The sequence below is a fragment of the Callithrix jacchus genome, chromosome 1 (assembly GCF_049354715.1).
Source record: "Callithrix jacchus isolate 240 chromosome 1, calJac240_pri, whole genome shotgun sequence".
NCBI classification, from domain to species: Eukaryota; Metazoa; Chordata; class Mammalia; order Primates; family Cebidae; genus Callithrix; species Callithrix jacchus.
The window spans coordinates 133,914,868-133,930,807 of NC_133502.1; the positions used below are offsets into that span (position 1 = coordinate 133,914,868).

At 40.5% G+C, this 15,940-nt stretch overlaps 1 protein-coding gene and 1 non-coding gene across 4 annotated transcripts in view; one reads left to right on the top strand and one right to left on the bottom strand.

Moving 5' to 3' along the window:
• The window catches only part of CAAP1 (caspase activity and apoptosis inhibitor 1), a 68,546-nt gene that overhangs the window by 39,780 nt on the left and 12,826 nt on the right, over positions 1 to 15,940 (bottom strand). The window lies entirely within an intron of this gene.
• LOC118148090 (U6 spliceosomal RNA) lies at positions 9,692 to 9,798 on the top strand. Its single transcript, XR_004734885.1, has one exon. It is a non-coding gene; the product is annotated as a U6 spliceosomal RNA (small nuclear RNA).

A 15,940-nucleotide genomic window follows, 5' to 3' on the forward strand; every position in this document is an offset into this window, starting at 1 on the left:
CTATTGATGTTATGTCCTTTCTAATTAAAACTATAATAAAAGAGTTTAGTTAGGGAGGCCAAGGTGGGCAAATCACCTGAGGTTAAGAGCTCAAGACCAGCCTGAGTAACATGTTGAAACCCCACCTCTACTAAAAAATACAAAAATTAGCCAGGTGTGGTGACATGTGCCTATAATCCCAGCTACTTGGGAGGCTAAGGTGGAAGAATTGCTTGAATCTGGGAGATGGAGGATGCAGTGAGCTGAGATCACGCCACTGCACTACAACCTGGGTAACAGAGAACCTGTCTCAAAAAAAGAAAGAAGGAAAAAAACATAACAGAGCATAGGTCACCCATTAAAAGAAAACATCAAATTCGTTCACGTATTTTTAATATCACAGGTTGCTTTATCTAGACATATTTGAAATCATTTTTCTTCATTAAAAGAGCTGTATGTCTCTGTTAATAAGAAACTGACAAATTGGCCGGAGGACTCAAGATGGCGCTGTGAGAACAACCCAGGATTGAAGCTCTCCTTGAATCCGCGGAGAGGTGAGTCGGAGCTGCATTTCCAGACTGATGTTTGTCGCCCACAGAATGGGGAAATTCCCAAGTATAAAGGGGATGCGGGATGCCAGGCAGTACCTCTTCCTGACGAAGCCGGCAGCCAGGGTGGCGGCGGCCGGCTCTACCCAGCGCTTCCCACAGGGCGCGCTTGTCCGGGTGCCCTGTTGAACCGGCAACCTGAGACTTGAGAGGGGTGGACTTGAGACTGAATGAGACTTGGACAGTGGGCCAGCCCAGGGGATTGCAGGGACAGGGCGTCTGGGGTAGCCCAGTGGGACGAACAAAACCGCGATTTCAAACAATCCCCATGCAGACGGTCGGAGACGCTCTGTGGGGGAGGGGCGTCCACCATTACCAAGGCAACCCGCCCCAACTGAGATACACGCCCACTGCTGACACAGCCAGCTGTTGCCGAGGCAACCCGTCCCTACTGAGGTACACGTCCACTGCTGACGCAGCCTGTCGTTGCCGAGGCAACCCGCTACAACAGAGAGACTCAACCGCAGGGCGTGGCGGAGACCACAGCAGAACAGCAGAGCCTGCAGCAACAGGGCGAACCACACAACAGCAGGGCGGAGCCTCAGCAGGCAAACAGTGGCTAGGCTGCCTCCTAGCTGGGCAGGACACGTCAACGGACATCCAAAAATAAAGCCTGAACCCCCCACCATAGAGCATTTGAGAAAAAAAGGGTTTTTATAATGAGCTCTGTTGCAGCAGAATCAAACATAGCAGCCTAACAGCCCTGAATGAACAACAGAGCTCACAGCTCAGCAATTGAGCTCCTATAAAGTACAGACTGTCTCCTCAAGCAGCTCCCTGATCCCTCTATATCCAAAAGACTGACATTTGGCAGGCATCATCCTGGGACAAAGATAGCAGAATAAGAAACTGGTAGCATCCCTCACTGTGCCACAGCTGCTAGAGGTGCACCCCAGACAAGCAGGGCCTGGAGTGGACCTCAGCAGTCGTACAGCGAAGGGGCTAGACTGGTAGAAGGAAAACAAAGTAACAGAAATACTTCATCATCAACAATCTGGGCGTCCACTCAGAGACCCAATCGAAAAGTCAGCAACTACGCAGATGACAGCAGATAAATCCACAAAGATGGGAAGAAACCAGCGAAAAAAGGAGGAAAACACCCGAAACCAGAACACCTCGCCTCCTAGAAAGGACCAAAACTCCTCACCAGCAAGGGAACAAAGCTGGACGGAGAATGACTGTGACGAAATGACGGAATTAGACTTCAGAAGGTGGATAATGAGAAACTTTTGTGAGCTAAAAGAACATGTATTAAATCAATGCAAAGAAACTAAGGAACTTGAAAAAAGATATGTGGAAATGATAACAAGAATGGATAAATTAGAGAGGAATATGAATGAATTAAAGGAGGTGAAAAACACAATACGAGAACTTCACGAAGCATGCACAAGTTTCAATAGCCGAATTGACCAAGCAGAAGAAAGAATATCTGAAGTCGAAGACCAACTCAATGAAATAAAACGAGAAACCAAGATTAGAGAAAAAGGCGCAAAAAGGAATGAACAAAGTCTCCAAGAAATGTGGGACTATGTGAAAAGACCTAACCTGCGTTTGATAGGTGTACCAGAATGTGACGAAGAGAATGAATCCCAGCTAAAAAAATACTCTTCAGGACATCATCCAGGAAAACTTCCCCCACCTAGCAAGACAGGCCAACACTCAAGGATTACAGGCATGAGCCACAGAGCTCATGCAGGAAATACAGAGAACACCACAAAGATATTCCGCAAAAAGAGCAACCCCAAGGCACATAATCGTCAGATTGTTCAACAAGGTCGAAATAAAGGAGAAAATACTAAGGGCAGCCAGAGAGAAAGGTCCGGTCACCCACAAAGGGAAGCCCATCAGACTCACAGCAGATCTCTTGGCAGAAACACTACAAGCCAGAAGAGAGTGGGGGCCAATATTCAACATTCTTAAAGAAAAGAACTTTCAACCCAGAATTTCATATCCAGCCAAACTGAGCTTCAGAAGTGAAGGAAAAATAAAATCCTTTGCGAACAAGCGAGTACTCAGAGATTTTGTCGCCACCGGGCCTGCTTTACAAGAGCTCCTGAAAGAGGCACTACACATAGAAAGGAACAACCAGTATCAGCCATTCCAAAATCACACTAAATGCTAAAGAACATCAACATAATGAAGAATCTACAACAATTAACAGGCGAAACAGCCGCTTAGCATCAAAATGGCAGTATCAAATTCACACATAACAATATTAACCCTAAATGTAAATGGACTAAATGCACCAATCAAAAGACACAGACTGGCAAATTGGATAAAAATCCAAAACCCATCAGTGTGCTGTATCCAGGAAACCCATCTCACATGCAAGGATACACAAAGGCTCAACATAAAGGGATGGAGGAAGATTTACCAAGCAAATGGAGAGCAAAAAAAAGCAGGAGTTGCAATTCTCATCTCTGATAAAATAGACTTTAAAGCAACAAAGATCAAAAGAGACAAAGAAGGCCATTACATAATGGTAAAAGAATCAATACAACAAGAAGAGCTAACGATCCTGAACATATATGGACCCAATGCAGGAGCACCCAGATACATAAGGCAAGTTCTTAATGACTTACAAAGAGACTTAGACTCCCACACAGTAACAGTGGGAGACTTTAACACTCCACTGTCAATATTAGACAGATCAACCAGACAGAAAATCAACAAGGATATCCAGGGCCCAGGGCTTGAACTCAGACATGGAGCAAGCAAACCTGATAGACATTTACAGAACTCTCCACCCCAAATCCACAGAATACACATTCTTCTCAGCACCACATCACACCTACTCTTAAATTGACCACATAATTGGAAGTAAAGCACTGCTCAACAAATGCAAAACAACTGAAATCATAACAGCCTCTCAGACCATAGTGCAATCAAGTTAGAACTCAGAATACAGAAACCAACCCAGAACCGCACAGCTTCATGGAAACTGAACAACTGGCTCTTGAATGTTGACTGCGTAAACAATGAAATGAAGACAGAAATAAAGAAGTTCTTCGAAACCGATGAGAACGAAGACACAACATGCCAGAACCTCTGGGACACATTTAAAGCAGTCTCTAGAGGAAAGTATATAGCAATAAGTGCCCATATGAGGAGAATGGAGAGATCCAAAATTGACACCCTATCGTCAAAATTGAAAGAGCTAGAGGAGGAAGATCAAAAAAACTCAAAACCCAGCAGAAGACAAGAAATAACTAAGATCAGAGCTGAACTGAAGGAGATTGAGACATGAAAAACCCTTCAAAAAATCAATAAATCCAAGAGCTGATTTTTTGAAAAGATCAACAAAATAGACAGACCACTAGCCAGATTGATTAAAAATAAAAGAGAGAACAACCAAATAGATGCAATAAAAAATGATAAAGGGGAAATCACCACAGATTCCACAGAAATTCAAACCATCATCAGAGAATATTACAAACAACTCTATGCACATAAACTAGTAAACCTGGAAGAAATGGACAAATTCCTGGACACCTGTGTCCTCCCAAGCCTAAACCAGGAGGAAGCTGAAACTATGAATAGACCAATAACAAGGTCAGAAGTCGAGGCAGCAATTAAGAGCCTACCACACAAAAAAAGCCCAGGTCCAGATGGGTTCACAGCCGAATTCTACCAGACACACAAAGAGGAGCTGGTACCATTCCTTCTAAAACTATTTCAAACAATCCAAAAAGAGGGAAGCCTTCCCAAATCATTTTACAAGACCAACATCATTCTGATACCAAAACCCGGCAGAGACCCAACAAGAAAAGAAAACTTCAGGCCAATATCCATGATGAACATAGATGCAAAAATCTTCAATAAAATATTGGCAAGCCGATTGCAACAGCAAATCAAAAAACTTATTCATCATGATCAAGTAGGATTCATCCCGGGGATGCAAGGCTGGTTCAACATACGCAAGTCTATCAACGTAAATTCACCACATAAACAGAACCAAGGACAAAAACCACATGATTATCTCAATTGACGCAGAGAAGGCATTTGACAAAATTCAACAGCCCTTTATGCTAAAAACCCTCAATAAACTCGGTATCGATGGAACGTATCTCAAAGTAATAAAAGCTATTTATGACAAACCAATAGCCAATATCATACTGAATGGGCAAAAACTGGAAGCATTCCCTTTCAAATCCAGCACTAGACAAGGATGCCCTCTCTCACCACTCCTATTCAATATAGTACTGGAAGTTCTAGCCAGAGCAATCAGGCAAGAAAAAGAAATAAAGGGTATTCAAATAGGAAAGGTGGAAGCCAAATTGTCTCTATTTGCAGACGACATGATAGTATACCTAGAAGACTCCATCGCCTCAGCCCAAAAACTCCTGAAACTGATAAGCAACTGCAGCAAAGTCTCAGGATATAAAATCAATGTGCAAAAATCACAAGCATTCGTCTACACCAATAACAGACTTAAAGAAAGCCAAATCAAGAACGAACTGCCATTCACAATTGCTACAAAAAGAATAAAATACCTTGGAATACAACTCACAAGGAACGTAAGGGACCTCTTCAAGGAAAACTACAAATCACTGCTCAACGAAATCAGAGAGGACATAAACAGATGGAGAAACATTCCATGTTCATGGTTAGGAAGAATTAATATCGTGAAAATGGCTATACTGCCCAAAGTAATTTACAGAATCAACGCTATCCCCATCAAGCTACCATTGACTTTCTTCACAGAACTGGAAAAAACCACCATGAACTTCATATGGAACCAAAAGAGAGCCCGCATAGCCAAGTCAATTCTAAGCAAAAAGAACACAGCGGGGAGCATCACACTACCGGATTTCAAACTATACTACAAGGCTACAGTAATCAAAACAGCATGGTACTGGTACCAAAACAGAGATATAGACCAATGGAACAGAACAGAGGTACCGGAGGCAACACAACATATCTACAACTATACAATCTTTGATAAACCTGACAAAAACAAGCAATGGGGAAAGGATTCCACGTTTAACAAATGGTGTTGGGAAAACTGGCTAGCCAGGTGCAGAAAGCAGAAACTGGACCCCTTCCTGACACCTTACACTAAAATTAACTCCAGATGGATTAAAGACTTAAACATAAGACCTGGCACCATAAAAACCCTAGAAGGAAATCTAGGCAAAACCATCCAGGACATAGGAGTAGGCAAGGACTTCATGAACAAAACACCAAAAGCATTGGCAACAAAAGCCAAAATAGACAAATGGGACCTAATGAAACTCCACAGATTCTGCACGGCAAAAGAAACAGTCACTAGAGTGAATCGACAACCAACAGAATGGGAAAAAATTTTTGCAGTTTACCCATCTGACAAAGGGCTGATATCCAGAATTTACAAAGAACTCAAACAGATTTACAGAAAAAAAACAAACAAGCCCATTCAAATGTGGGCAAAGGATATGAACAGACACTTTTCGAAAGAAGACATATATGAGGCCAACAATCATATGAAAAAATGCTCATTGTCACTGGCCATCAGAGAGATGCAAATCAAAACCACATTGAGATACCATCTCATGCCAGTTAGAATGGCGATCATTAAAAAATCTGGAGACAACAGATGCTGGAGAGGATGTGGAGAAAAAGGAACACTTTTACACTGTTGGTGGGAGTGTAAATTAGTTCAACCATTGTGGAAGACAGTGTGGCGATTCCTCAAGGCCTTAGAAATAGAAATTCCATTTGACCCAGCAATCCCATTACTGGGTATATATCGAAAGGACTATAAATCATTCTACTATAAGGACACACGCACACGAATGTTCATTGCAGCACTGTTTACAATAGCAAAGACCTGGAATCAACCCAAATGCCCATTGATAATAGACTGGATTGGAAAAATGTGGCACATATACACCATGGAATATTATGCAGCAATCAGAAATGATGAGTTTGTGTCATTTGTAGGGACATGGATGAATCTGGAGAACATCATCCTCAGCAAACTGACACAAGAACAGAAAATGAAACACCGCATATTCTCACTTATAGGCGGGTGATGAAAAATGAGAACACATGGACACAGAAAGGGAAGTACTAAACACTGGGGTCTATTGGGGGGAAAAGGGGAGGGCCAGTGGGAGGGGGAGGTGGGGAGGGATAGCCTGGGGAGAAATGCCAAATGTGGGTGAAGGGGAGAAGGAAAGCAAAGCACACTGCCACGTGTGTACCTACGCAACTGTCTTGCATGCTCTGCTCATGTACCCCAAAACCTAAAATCCAATAAAAAATTTAAAAAAAAAAAAAAAAAAAGAAACTGAGAATTGATATAACTTTCTAAAGCCAACCTTTGGCCTTCCTATATTTTCCCCTTCAATCAGAGCCTCATTTTATAAACATTTTGTGCATTTAATATTCAGGCAAATTAAGTACTAGGTAACTTACTGAAATACAATGTCATAAAAAACGGCAGCACTCAGCTCTAATATTTTGCACTCCCAGGAAGGTTGCTTGATCTGCTTTTTTTCAAGGAACTAAAAAATCCAGGTTGTGATATAACCTTACTTGGCATGTTGGAAACAATTTCAAAAATTTTAAAGCATTTCAAATACCCCTATTGCTCTAGGCAACCAATCTGTAACTTTGGCTTACTGTCCAGGTTTTAATCAAGCATACTGTATTGGTTTTCTATTGCCACTCTAACATACTATCACAAATTTAGTGGCTTAAAATAACATGTATTTATTCTCATACAGTTCTGAAGGTTGTAAGTCCAAAAGAAGTCTTAAGAACTAGAATCAAGGTGTAGGAAATACTGCATTTTTTGCAGAGATCCAGGAAAAATCTACTTCCTTCCTTGTCTTTTCTAGCTTCTAAAAGGCAGCCTACATTACTTGGTTTGTGGATCCTTCCTCCATCTTCAAAGCACATGATTTTAATCTCTGCTTCCAGCATCTCTTTAACTGTCTTATTTCTCTCTTATAAGGATCCTCAAGATTATATTGGTCTCACCTTGATAATCCATAATAGTATTCCCATCTAAAGATCCTTAACTTAATTAATCACATCAGCAAAGTCTCTTTTGTTTTTTAGAAGTACATAATTCAGATTCTGGGAGTTAAAATCTGCATGTCCCTTGGGTGAGGCAGAGGTCATTATTCTATCATATAGGTACTCTAGAAGGGTTTTTGTTTGTTTTGGAGATTCCTTAAAACTTTCTATATAAATAGTAATGCTTCTGTAATTAGGAACACTTTTTCTTTTTTCTTTCCAAACCATTAGTCTTTTATTTCTTTTTCTTGCCTTATTGTACCCGTGCATATAACAATTCCGGCATATTCTGTAGCAGAAAGTGAAAGTAGATATTCTCACCTTTTTATTGTCTTAGGAAGAAAGTAATCAGGCCTTCACAGCTAAGTATGACATCTGTATGCTTTTGTGTTTTGAAGTGTATTTTGTTCTTTTCCCCTACCTTCTTGAATTAGAAAAAGCCATGCATTGCATAATGTTTCGGTTAACAACAGACTGCACACAGGACAATAATCCTGTAAGACTACGATGGGGGCCAAGCACAGTGACATGCTCCTACAGTCCCAGCGATTTGGGAGGCTGAGGTGTGAAGATCACCTGAGCCCAGGAGTTCGAGATGGCAGTGCATTATGATGGTGCCTGTGAATAGCCACCCTCACTCCAACCTGAACAACGCAGCAAGGCTCTGTCTTTAAACAAAAAAACAAGATTATAATGGAGCTGAAAAATTCTTCTTAGCCGGAGACATCTTGATGATACTGACCTTGTGTAAAGCTAGGTCAATGTGTGTTTGTGTCTTAGTGTTTAACAAAAAAGTTTTAAAAAGTAAAAACAACTTAAAAATAGAAAAAAGCTTATAGAACAAGGATATAAAGAAACAAATATCTTTGTACAGCTGTACAATGTGTATCTTTTTTACGCTAAGTGTTATTACAAGAGTCAAAAAGTTTTTAAAAATGTAAGTTTTTTTAAGTTATGGTAAGCTAATGTTAATTTATTATTAAAGAATTATTTTGTGGGCCGGGCGCGGTGGCTCAAGCCTGTAATCCCAGCACTTTGGGAGGCCAAGGTGGGTGGATCACGAGGTCAAGAGATCGAGACTATCCTGGTCAACAAGGTGAAACCCCATCTCTACTAAAAATATAAAAAATTAGCTGGGCATGGTGGTGTGTGCCTGTAATCCCAGCTACTCAGGAGGCTGAGGCAGGAGAATTGCCTGAACCCAGGAGGCGGAGGTTGCAGTGAGCCGAGATCGCACCATTGCACTCCAGTCTGGGTAACAAGAGCAAAACTACATCTTAAAAAAAAAAGAATTATTTTATACATTGGTGTGTATTCTCAGTATACATGCTTATAAAGTCCATAAAGTAGTGTACAGTAATAAGCTGGGTCTTCACATTCACTTACCACTCACTCACTTATTCACCCCAACTTCCAGTCCTGCAAGTGCTCCATTCCAGGTAAGTGCCCTGTATAGGTGCATCATTTATTGTACCTTTCTATGTTTAGATAAGATTTAGACACATAAATACCACTGTACCACAACTGTCTACACTATTCACTACAATAACATGTTGTACAGGTTTGGAGCTTAGCAATAACAGGTTATATCATACAGCCTAAGTATAGTTTAAGCATCCCTAATCTGAAAATTCAAAATCCAAAATGCTCCAAAATATGAAATTTTTTGAGCACCAACATAATGCCACAAGTGGGAAATTCCACACCTGACCTCTTGTGACAGGTGCACAAAAGTATTAAAAATATTTTATAAAATTGGTGGTATAGTGGCTCATATCTGTAATCCTAGCACTTTGGGAGTCCAAGGTGGGAGGATCACTTGAGGCTGGGAGTTCAATACCAGCCTGGGCAACATAGTGAGACCTTGTTACAATAAATTTAGAAGTGAGCCAGGGACAGTAACACACTCCTATAGTCCCAGTCACCAGGCAAGGTGAGGCAGATCACTTGAGCCCAGGAATTTGAGGCTACAGTGAGCTATGATTGTACCTGCACTCCAGCCTCAGCAACAGAGTGAGACTCTGCCTTTAAAAAAATTTGTTTAATAAATAAATATTGCATAAAATTACCTGCAGGGTATATGTATAAGATGTATATGAGTACTCGCTTTGGCAGCACATATACTAAAATTGGAACGATATGGAGAAGATTAGCATGGCCCCTGAGCAAGCATGTCAAGCAAATCTGTGAAGCGTTCCATATTTTTGAGACCAGCCTGGGCAACATGGTGAAACCTCATCTCTACTAAAAGAAAAAAAATTAGCTGGGCCTAGCAGCAAATGCCTTTAGTCTCAGCTACTCAGGAGACTGAGGCAGGAGAATTGCTTGAACCCAGGAGGCGAAAGTTGCAGTGAGTCGAGATCACATCACTGCACTTCAGCCTGGGCGACAGAGTGAGACTCGGTCTCAAAAAAAAAAAAAAAGCATATGAAATATAAATGAATTTCATGTTTAGACTTGGGTCCATCCCCAAGACATCAATACATATATACCAATATTCCAAAATCCAAAAAAATCTAAAACCCAAAACACTTCTGACCCCAACATTTCCAATAAAGGATACTGAACCTGTAACATCTACGTTTGTGTAAGTGTACTCTCTGATGTTTGCACAACAACAAAATCACCTAACTACACATCTCTCAGTACAATTCCCCATTATTAAGCATCACATGACTGTATTTTCCTCAGATGAGCACATGGGCATATCATCTCTGCATTCCTGCCTATCTGCATCTTTCTTTCACCTAACAGATAAATGGTATCTTGACCAAGTACAGAAGCATGGGTAATTTTAGTTGTATGAAGATGTTACTCCACTATCTTATTAATGTTTCTGGTGTTGCAGATGAAAAATCTGATCCTTTTCCTTCTTTGATGTGTTCTGTTGACTGGAAGACTGTTTAAGTTTTTCACTTTATAAAAAAAAGTTGCTTCTATGTTATTTTTTTCCCCGCAATCCCACCTAGAACTCAGTGAGCACTTTCAATTTGAAGACTTAAATTTGTTTTTCAGGTCAGAAATATTTTCCTATATTTATTAAATGTATTTCCTATATTTGTTTTATTTTCCTATATTATTATTTAATAATTTCTTAATGATTTAGTGTTTTACCCCTCCTTTCTATGTTTCATTCTCCCTTTCTAGGATTCCTATTTATTATACATGAGGATGCTAAAGCCTTCTAGCTTGATTATTTTCTCTTATGATTTCCATTTTTTATATTTTTGCTTTGGGAATCCATTCTTTCAGGCATCTAATTTGGGACTTAATGATAACAATCCCCTATTGTGATTAACTTACAGAATTCAGTTTAAAAAAATCATGTTTTTCAGCCCAAGAATGATTCTTTGTGCTACACTTGATTTTCCATAAGAGCTCATTTTATTCCCTGCAAATGTTCATTCCTTTAACAGCTTAATTTGGCTTGGCATGTGCTTTGTTTCTTTCAAGTAATTGTCTCTCTAGGTATCAAGGTCCTTTAAAGATGTTTATATATGTATGCAGGCATGTGTTTATGTATGTCATTATGGTCAATTCTTTGGGGCTCAGGTTCAGTAGCGACTCTAAAACTGGCAGAAAGCAAAGCCATCTGTCCCTCCACAGATCCACAATGTAGAAGTAAACCACTGTTCTCTGAGACATCTACTCCCCAGTTTTCTCAAGTTCTCCCAGACTCAAAGACAGGGAACACCTAGCCCACTCAATTCCATCTTTCAACTTATACAATGAAAGAAACTAGGCATATTCAGGTAAGATACATGTTAACTTTCCCCTTCCCATTCCCTGTCTTCCTCCACTTCCCCACCGGAGTTCTTAGACCTCAGCAAACCAAGTTTTCTTCAAGATCCACCACTTCGACCAGGCATGGTGGCTTACGCCTCTGGTTCCAGCAGTTTGGGAGGCCAAGGTGAGAGGATCGCTTGAGTGCAAGAGACCATGGTTTCAGTGAGCCAGGACTGCACACTGTACTCCAGCCTAGGGGACAGAGTTAGACTCTACCTAAAACAAACAAACAAAAAAAATCCACCACATTCCTCTAGGATCTTCAGTGCAAATCAACAAGTACCTATCCAACCCAAAATAAACACCTAGTAGTTATCATCTTTGCTAAGATGCCAAAACAGCCCAAATGTTACCTGTAACCAATATCCACCTTATTTTAAAGGAACAGATACACTGTATAGTTACTTGTCAAAGAAAAAAGGAGCAACATTCAAGTTTCCTTCTTCCCTGAATCTCTTCCACTAACTTTGGAGAAATGTACACTGCATCTTTGAGATTTGTATACATGGAAGCTTTCCACAGGTATCTTGCCACAACATTACTTGAAACCCACTGCATTTAAGAATAGTTCCTCAAAGTGATTTGATGTTAAGGATATCTCCTAATTTCATCCAAAATAACTTCTATTTCTGTTTATTTTTGCTGTTGATTTGCAGTAAATTCTAAGAAGAGCGAAAATGCTGTTTATGATGTCACTTTTTCCAGAAAATTTTAAGATTTATAATTATCATAAAGTTGAACCACTGAAACTCGTTCACTGAAATATTTGACTTGCATGAATGCTGTATGTTCCTAAATTTGTTAAAAATTCACACATAAGCGGCCAGGTGCAGTGGCTCACGCATGTAATCCCAGCACTTTGGGAGGCCGAGGCGGGTGGATCACGAGGTCAAGAGATCGAGACCATCCTGGTCAACATGGTGAAACCCCGTCTCTACTAAAAATACAAAAATTAGCTGGGCATGGTGGTGCGCGCCTGTAGTCCCAGCTACTCAGGAGGCTGAGGCAGGAGAATTGCTTGAACTCAGAAGGCGGAGGTTGCGGTGAGCCGAGATTGCGCCATTGCACGCCAGCCTGGGTAACAAGAGCGAAACTCTGTCTCAAAAAAAAAAAAAAGAAAAAGAAAAAGAAAAGCACTTAGGCCTAACAGCACTTCAAAAACTGGAAAAAATTAACAGATTTTTAAAAAGTGACAACAAATATAATCAACCAAAAGCTTAATTCAGGATTCTCCATAAACAGCATCAAGAAACAAAATGTTGATCAACGTGGGGATTAGGGGAGAAACAAAATGATTAATTTCCATAATTTAAGTAACTTTAAAATTTTTTTTTCATAAATTACTGCCTCATTTATTTGTTCAGATTTCAGTAACATACAATTTTTTGAAAATAACATCAATTTTCTTAACTTTAACTTCTTCTCACGTTAGAAAGTCTTCAATATAAACTGATCTGAGTTTTTTGGTCAGGAATAGATTATATAGTAATGAACAAGACAATCCTAGAATGAAAAATAGAATAGGGCCTTCCAGAAATACAAAAGACAATTAAATCAAGGGGGAGTTTTCTGAGATCATAAAGGATAAAAGCTCCTTGGGTTATAATACAGCAGTTTTTTTTATTTAATTGCATTTTAGGTTTTGAGGGAAACTTTAAAATATTAAAAGGTTAATAGGTCTTATAAATGCTTAAACTAGCTGAACCAAATTAGTATACAATATAAATGATTTAAAGCTAAGTATTTTGAAGGAACTCCAATAGTAAGACATTAAAAATGTGTACATTTTCAGAGGCAGATCCAAGATGGCCAAATAGGAACAGCTCTGGAGTGCAGTTCCCAGTGAAAACAACATAGAGGGTGAGTGAACACTGAATTTCCAAACGAGTTATTATTGCCCACAGACCAGGAGATTCCCGGGCTGAAAAGCGCTAAGAGTTTCCAGCATGGCTGTTTCAGCTGGTGCAGTGGGTCTCCACACAAAAACTCACAGAAATCCAGGCGGCAGTTTCAACTGCCGCCTGGAGCACCTGGGAGACAGAGCCACCCACTCAACTGAACAAAAGAAGGCTGAAACAGGGAGCCATGTGATCTGGCTTGGTGGGTCCCACCCCAACAAAGACCAGCAATCTGAAACGCCCTGAATTGAGAGATTTACAGCAAGTACAGCTGGACCCAGGTAGGTCCAGCTCTGTTGGGGGAAGGGCATCCGCCATTACTGAGGCAGTCCGACACTACCGAGGCAGTCTTCCATCACTGAGTAAGACCACCATTACCAAGGCAGTTCTAATAATACCTCTATAAACAAAACCAAAGAAAGTTCACACAGCAGCTGGGCAGAGCCCACAGCAACTCAGCAACGCCTCTGCTGGCAGACTGTGACAAGGCTACCTCCTTGCTGGGCAGGGCAGCTCTGAATAAATGCAGCAGCACGTCAGGAACTTATAAATAAAGCCCCACCTTCCCAGGACAGAGTACCTGGGAAAACAGGTGGTTATAAGTTCTACTGCAACAGACTTAAATGTACCTTCCCAGCAGTTCTGAACAGAACAACAGAGCTGACAACTCAGCACTTGAGTTCCTATAAGGGACAGACTATCTCCTCAAGCAGCTCCCTGACCCCTGTATATCCAAAGAGTCACCTCATAAAGGAGAGCTCAAGCTGATATCTGGCAGGTATCCTTCTGGGATGAAGTTAACAGAAGAAGAAACTGGCAGCAACCCTTACTGTTCTGCAGCTGCCACAGGTGATCCCCAGGCAAGCAGGATCTGGAGTTCATCTCCAGCAGTCCTACACCAGAGCGGCCTATTAGAAGGAAAACTAAAAAACGGAAAGAACTTCATCATCAGCAAAAAGGACATCCATTCAGAGACCCCATCCAAAAGTCACCAAAGACCACAGGTAGATAAATCCACAAAGATGGGAAGAAACCAGCACAAAAAGGATGAAAACACCCAAAATCAGAACACCTCTCCTCCTCCAAGGGATCACAACTCATCACCTGCAAAGGAACAAAGCTGGATTGAGAGTGAGTCTGATGAACTGATAGAAACAGGCTTCAGAAGGTGGGTAATAACAAACTTCTCTGAGCTAAAAGAACATGTTCTAACCCAATGCAAAGAAACTAAGAACCTTGAAAAAAGGTTTGACGAAATACTAACGAGAATAAACAGCTTAGAGAAGAATATAAATGACTTAATGGAGCCGAACAACACAACATGAGAACTTTGGGAAGCATACACAAGTTTTAAAAGCTGGATCGACCAAGCAGAAGAAAAGATATAGAAACTGTTGAAATAATATGAGAAGGCAATATTAGAGAGAAAAAAAAGTGAAAAGAAATGAACAAAGCGTCCAAGAAATAGGGGATTATGTGAAAAGATGTAATCTATATTTGGTAAGTGTGCCTGAATGTGACAGAGAGAATGAATCCAAGCTGGAAAACACTCTTCAGGATATTCTCCAGGAGAACTTCCCCAACCTAGCAAGTCAGGCCAATGTTCAAGTCCAGGAAACACCAAGAACACCACAAAATATTCCTCAAGAAGAGCAACCCCCAAGGCAAATAATCGTAAGATGTACCAGGGTTGAAATGAAGGAAAAAATGCTAAGGGCAGTCAGAGAGAAAGATAGGGTTACCCACAAAAGGAAGCCCATCAGACTCACAGCAGATCTTTCCACAGAAACCCTACAAGCCAGAAGAGAGTGGGCGCCAATATTCAACATCCTTAAAGAAAATAACTTTCAACCTAGAATTTCATATCCAGCCAAACTAAGTTTCGTAAGTGAAGAAGAAATAAAATCCTTTACAAACAAGCAGTTGCTCAGAAATTTCGTCACCACCAGACCTGCCTTACAACAGCTCCTGAAAGAAGCACTAAACATAGAAAGGAACAACCAGTACCAGCCACTCCAAAAACGTACCAAATGGTAAAGAGCATCAACACAATGGAGAAACTGTATCAACTAATGGGCAAAACAACCAGCTTGCATCAAAATGGCAGGATCAATTAAGGTTAACATAATGATGTTAACCTTAAATGTAAATGGGCTAAATGCCCCAATCAAAAAACAAAGACTGGCAAATTGGATAAAAAGTCAAGACCCAACCGTGTGCTATATCCAGGAAACCCATCTCACATGCAAACACACACATAGGCCACAAATAAAGGGATGGAAGAAGAGTTACCAAGCAAATAGAGAGCAAAAAAAAAAAGCAGGAGTTGCAATCCTAGTCTATGATAAAATACACTTTACATAAACAAAGATCAAAAGAGACAAAGAAGGGCATTACATATTGGTAAAAGGATCAATGCAACAAGAAGAGCTAACAATCCTAAATATATACACACCCAATACTGGAGCACCCAGATACATAAAGCAAGTTCTTAATGACCTACAAAGACACTTAGACTCCCACACAATAATAATGGGAGACTTTAACACTCCACTCTCAATATTAGACAGATTAACGAGACAGAAGATTAACAAGGATATCCAGGACTTGAACTCAGATCTGGACCAAGCAAACTTAGAGACATATACAGAACTCTCCACCCCA